The following is a 6,394-nucleotide window of genomic DNA, read 5'->3' on the forward strand; positions in this document are numbered from 1 at the left end:
GATTTTTGTAATCTCTTTTTACAGATTATTTGAAGATCTGAAGACGGAAGTTTCAATATCAATAGCTGAAGGGCTTTGCCTGAAACATTGACTCGACTGCTCGCGGATGCTGCCTGATCTGTTGTGATTTTCCAGCATTGCACTTTGACTCTGACTCTCCAGCATTTGCTGTCCTCAATTTCACGTCAATGTCTGACAGTCACTGAATCCATCGGGACTAACAATTTTCGACCATGATTCTGTGAGAAGGAACCAAGCGTTTTAGTTCCTGTTTCAGTACGTTTTCAGCATCAGTGAGACTGGAAGAGAGACCCTACTGTTGCAGCACTTTGATTGTGGAGCCAGTAAATGTTATACAGACTGGGAAGAGGAATTCACGGCAGAGAGGTACTGTACACGCGTTTGTGTGCAGGTGAAGCTTCGGTCATGGAGAAACCTAAGGAATCCCGTCCCGTGGAGAAACCGTGGAAGTGTGGCGACTGTGGGAAAGGCTTCCGTTTCCCATCTGACCTGGAGACTCATGAGCGCAGTCACACCGGGGAGAGACTGTTCTCCTGCTCTGAGTGCGGAAAGGGCTTCAGCAATTCCACCCGCCTGCTGAGCCATCAGCGGGTCCACATTAGGGAGAGAACCTTCAGCTGCCCTGAGTGCGGAAAGACCTTCAGCATTTCCTCTGTCCTGCAGAGGTACCAGCGGGTCACACAAGCGAGAGGCCATTCTCCTGCCCCGAATGCGGGAAGGCCTTCAGCTATTCCTCCGTCCTGCTGACCCACTGCCGGGTCCACATATTGGAGAAGCCCTTCAGCTGCTCCAAGTGCGGGAAGGCCTTCAACGATACCTCTGCCCTGCTGAGGCACCAGCGGGTCCACACCAGGGAGAGCCCGTTCTCCTGCCTCAAGAGGGAAGGGCTTTAACCAGGCATCCCACCTTCGGGTCCATACCGGGGAGAGGCCCTTCCCCTGCCCAGAGTGCGGACAGGCCTTCAGCAATTCCTCCCACCTGCTGAGGCACAGGCGGGGACCATACCGGGGAGAGGCCGTTCACCTGCCCCGAGTGCAGGCGGAGGTTCTCATCATTCTGCACCTTGCAGAAGCATCAACGGGCACACCAGTGCTCCCAACAATCTGATTCTGCTGGTAAAACTGCTGTGGGTCACTGCCAGGACTGAACCCCTGCCCATTCTGACAGTGCTTATAGCGGGAGAGTCGGTCGGATTTTTTTGTTTTATGCCGTCGTGCTCCCCCACCCCCGCAACTTTGCTTCCAGTGGGCACTGATGCTCGTTGAGACCAGGAGCTGTTCTCTCTAGTGTTTTCTGTCCAGTTAAAGAATTATTGGCTCTGTCTGGGAACGAGCCCCAGTCTGTAAGAAATAGCTGAATACTTCAGGGTGTCCATTCACATTCAGCAGTGACTTTGAAATTAAATTTACGGTTATGTGCCTGTGAACAACTCATCATCGAAGAATTGCCCAACGGCTTGGCAATCCATTGTTGGGAATTGATTGCTTCAATTGATAATTTTAAAAATTCTCTTCCTTAACTTACCCCTTAATTTTGTGTCTATGGGATGGTGGAGAACTTGATCATAAGGCTTAAATCATCGCTATTAACTGGATTATCTTGTTTAACTTTGCCCTAGTAAATTTGCGGTATTCATAATTGTTTGTTCTTGTTTAAATTATAATTCTGGTGTGCAAGATCTGTTCATCAAGTGTGGCCCTCTTGATGAAACTGCTGTGGGTCACTCCCAGGACTGAGCCCCTGTGCATTCTGACAGTGTGTGTGCAGTGGGAGAGTCAGTGGGCTTTTTTGTTTTATGCCCTTGCCCCGCCCTGTCCCGCCGCCAACTTTGCTTCCATTGGGCGTTGCTGCTTGTTGAGCCCAGGAGCTGTTCTCTCGAGATTCTACTGTCCATTTAAAGAATTGTTGGCACTTTCTGGGAATGAGTCCCAGCCTGTAAGAAATAGCTGAATACTTTGGGGTGTCTATTCACATTCAGCAGTGACTTTTAAATTGGATTTACAGTTACGTGTCTGTGAAACACTCATAGTCCAAGTATTGCACAAAGGCTTGGCAATACATTGTTGGAAACTGTTTGTTTGAATTGGTAAGTTTTTTAAAAAAATTCTTTCTTAATTTGCCGCTGAAATTTCTATTTCTGAGATGATGGGGGACTTGATCAAAGGGTTTAATTCATTGCTATTAATTAGATTATCTACTTAACTTTGGCCTAGAAAAGTTGCCGTATTTATAATTGTTGGTTTTTGTTTAAATTATAATGTTGATGTGCAAGATCTGCTCTTCATCAAGTCTGGTTAGGAACAGTTGAGAAATTGAGGGACATTGCATGTTTTAATTTCACTGTGTTGTGAATCTGGTGAGAGTGACATTCATTTGTATTTGGTTGCTTACCCTTAGTTGTAATGTCTTTCACCCCAACTATTCACTATAGGAGTGAGTTCCACAGTCTCACCACACTCTGAGGTTTTTCATGAAATCTATAGTACAGAATTGGAAGGGAAAGTGTTGACGAGGGCAGAATATAGGGTCTTAAATGCAAAAGCCAGGAAGTCATTCGACAAAGTAAAACCATGACAATGTAGGGACAAATAAGGAACTTTGACAGCAATGAAGAGGTCACACGTCAGATTTCAAGATAATGGTCGTGACAAAAAGAAAAAGTACTCTGCTGATATTGGATATTGTAATTAAGCAAGTTTCGAGATGCTGCAGTTGGTTGAATATGATGACGTAAGAGATGAAATAACCAAAACCACGAATGTAATTTGATGCCGGTAACCATAAAGCAAGAGTATACTGTTGCTTGATATAGGTCAATTGCGTGCAAGTAGGCCATTCAGCCCATCGAGTCAACATTGACTGACCGTCCCACCCAAAACCAGTTCGTTACTCTATCTCTGTAACACTGCATCTCTCATGGTCAATCTACACTCACCTGCACATCCTTTGGACTGTGGTAGGAGGCCAGAGCACCAGAGGAAACCAACGCAGACACAAGGGGAGAATGTGCAAACTCCTCACAAAGGGTGGGTTCAAACTCAGATCACTGATGCCGTGAGGCAGCAGTGCTACCCACCGTGCCACCACCACATGCTGCTTTCTAAAGAAGTGAATTTCAAAGCCTTGGGAACACTTGAGAGAAAAACAAAACTCTCCTATCTTAAATGAGAGGCTAGTCTCTGGCTAGAAATGAGTGGACATTACATTTACATTCAGTCCTCTCCAGATGTTATACAGCTTCATCAGATCATCTGTTTCTTCTAAACGCAAATTGATACAAACCCAGCCTGACATCTCCTTGTCCCCGATTATAAGTTGAGTAAATCAGCGACCCTCGACCTCACTGGCATGACACAGGATGCCCTCAATCCAAGTTGACCTTAATTGTCTAACCTCTTGACGCCCACCCCACCATGTGGTCAGCCGCAACTCAGCCCTGAACGAGAGCAGAGGAACTGAATAGACAGCAGTGAGGTGGACATTGCATTCCCAGAGAATATTGTTCAAGTGAGAAAGTTGTTCAGCTCACATTCAGATCATTGCAGGGATCATATCTCCTCTCATTTAAATATCTTAGATCCCAATAACGGTCTAGTTTTGTTGTACATTGTGTGTGTTTTACCTGATTTTCTGTTGCTGTCATTCCCATTAGGGTGTGTGAATTCAGTACCAGATAATAGGCTCAGTTCTGAATTATCCTTGAGGATTGGTGTAGAACGTACTAAGTGTCAGTCATAATGGAAGAAGCTCTACTGTTTATTTAACCCTTTGCTGTCATTGTCCAGGGACTGAATGAATGGGGAAGTGTAGAGGGAGTTTTACTCTGTATCTAACCCAATGCTCTCTCTGTCTTGACAGTGTTTGTTGGGGACAGTGTTGAGGTAGCTTCACTTTCAATTTAAGAGTAGAGGAAGCTTTATTCTGATTGTAATCCCATGCTGTCCTTTTCCTGGGAGTGTGAGATGGCATCTGTAATTGAAGTGAATGCAGACTTGCTGTGGGAGTGGAGGGTACTTCTACCTGAGCACACCCATCTTTGAGATTGCTGTGCTAATCAAGACAATCTCAGACACCTTCATTCACTTTTCCAACCAACCACAGGGTGGTTAAGGATGGTATAAATGCAGGCATTGCCAGCGATGCCCACACACCATGCATGAATAAATACTTTTTGTTTTAAAGTTACATTCACGTTTCAAACCCTCTAATGTATGATTACTTACATGGAAAATTCCTGTCAGTTTGGAATATCATTTTAAAACATAGGAATGTGTCAACCATGTAGAAATATAACAAGAACAACAAATGGAGAAGTTAACAGGTAATGAGCAGGACCAGAATGCTGAGTCAATCTGACCTCCATGGCTGAGAGAGTGTTCTCCCAGATGTTGAAGTTACACCAGTGCCTTTTACTCTTGCAGCTTGCCAAAAGTTTGTCCCCGATGTAAGATCATTCAATGACCCGAAGAACTAACTGTTTTTATCTCCATAGCTGCTGCCAGACTTGCTGAGTAATTCCAGCCCTTCTGTTTTATTCTTTTATCGGATTTGAGCTTCCCTAAGTCAGTGTAATGAAGAACTGCAATGCTGGAGATCTGAAACACAAAAATGCACCAATTGCTGGAGAAACTCAATAGGACTGGAAGCACAAGTGGAGAGAGAAGCAGAGTTAGCATTTCAAGTGCTGTGACCCTTCTTCACAACTGTTCTGGGCGCATGCCAGGATATTGACTCTGTTTCTTTCTCTCTCTCTCCACCGGTGTTGCCAGACTGGCTGAGTTTCTCCAGCACTTTCTGTTCTGACACTTTCACAAGGTTGATGTTTGTTATCCATCCCTAAGTGCAAGGTGTCTTGCTTATGCCAATTCAGAGGGCAATTTAAGAGTCAACCACATTGCTGTGTGTCTGGAGTCACATGTAAGCCAGACCAGGTAAGCATGGCAGTTTCCCTCCTGAAAGGACATTGGTGAACATGGGCTTTTATGACAATTGACGTCAGTGCCATCGATACCATACTGAGACTAATTTTGTGTTCCCCACTTTTGATTTGAATTATTCACAATTCACCTCTTGCTGTGGTGGGATTTGAACTCATGTTCCCTGGATTACTCATCCTGTGACATTATGTCCACACTGTTGTTTCCCATCTTTTGCTATTTTGTGTTTGCTCTTTACGTCTTTGTCCTCAGATGTTTGGGAAATTGAACCTGTTTAAAAGATTGCCCTAAACCTGCCCCTTTGACCAAGTCTTTGGTCACCTGTCCTAATCTGTGCTCCACTCTTGTGATTTTTAAAGGAATTCTCATTATGTTCACGTGAAGCATTTTGAGATAGTTCACTGTACCACAGGTATTATTTGAATGCAGCTTGTATCCCTATCTTAATATCTGAAAATAGAGGGTCATATTTTAAAAGTAGAAGACAAAAATGAGGATGATTTTTTTTCTTTCTCATGGTTGTGTGTCTTCCTCAAAAGGCAGTGAATTCAAAATCTTTAAGGCAGAGGTAGATAGGTTCTTGCTAACCAAGTGGGTGACAGATTGTCGGGGATGTGGAGGAATGTAGAGCTGAGGTTGTATTCAGATCAGCCATGATCTTATTTAATGTTGCAGCAGGCTCGTAGGACCTAGTGGCCTACTCCCGCCCTTTGTATCAAGCAGTCTGTGTCTCCCCTCTTATAGCTATGAACTGGATAATTCCTTTCCAATATTGCGCCTTGCAGACAGTTAAGTGAACACCAGATGGTCTCCTATTGGGAGCAGGCATATTGTAGCAATTGCAATATTTCTTGTGTTAATTTTGTTGCTTCTTACTCAGTATTGCTGAGAATCATCTAAATAAAAACCAAAACACTTCTATAATTATCGCACCAATGGAAGTGTTGGTTTGGATGTAACATTATTGAATTAGCCATTCCCATCTTTTCCAGAATTCTATATTTAAAGCCCTCGAGTCTGGTTTCTACCCCTGAAACAGTTCTTATCAAGGTGATATTTGACATCCTTTGTAACGGTGACAGGGATGAACATTCCCTCGTCGACCTGCGGACAGCCTTGATCAGGGTTAATGACAGTACTGACCCTCTCCAACATCGCTGTATCCTCTGGGAGGGTCTGCTTTTAGAGTCTTCCGTTCTTATTTATTTAACCGTAGCTGCTGGTGTTGGCATCTATACTGATGATATCCAACTGTGCCTGAACACCACTTCTCTCCCGACTCCTCTGTCATTCATAATTTATCAATAATTTCATCTGAATGCCTGCTCAATTTCCAGCATTGGATAACCATAAACATTCCCTTAGTTAAATATTGTGAAGTGTGAAGCCATTGTTTTAGTCCCCAAGTTCGACCTGAGCACCCCCCGCCCCTCCCC

At 44.2% G+C, this 6,394-nt stretch overlaps 1 pseudogene; it reads left to right on the plus strand.

The window, feature by feature from the left end:
• The first annotated feature begins 426 nt into the window (after nt 1-426).
• On the plus strand, nt 427-1,168 carry LOC148144021 (uncharacterized; annotated as a pseudogene).
• Nucleotides 1,169-6,394: the final 5,226 nt, after the last annotated feature.

Source organism: Chiloscyllium plagiosum, unplaced genomic scaffold, assembly GCF_037043375.1.
Source record: "Chiloscyllium plagiosum isolate Xiang-an unplaced genomic scaffold, Cpla_swu_hap1 HiC_scaffold_27, whole genome shotgun sequence".
Lineage (NCBI taxonomy): Eukaryota > Metazoa > Chordata > Chondrichthyes > Orectolobiformes > Hemiscylliidae > Chiloscyllium > Chiloscyllium plagiosum.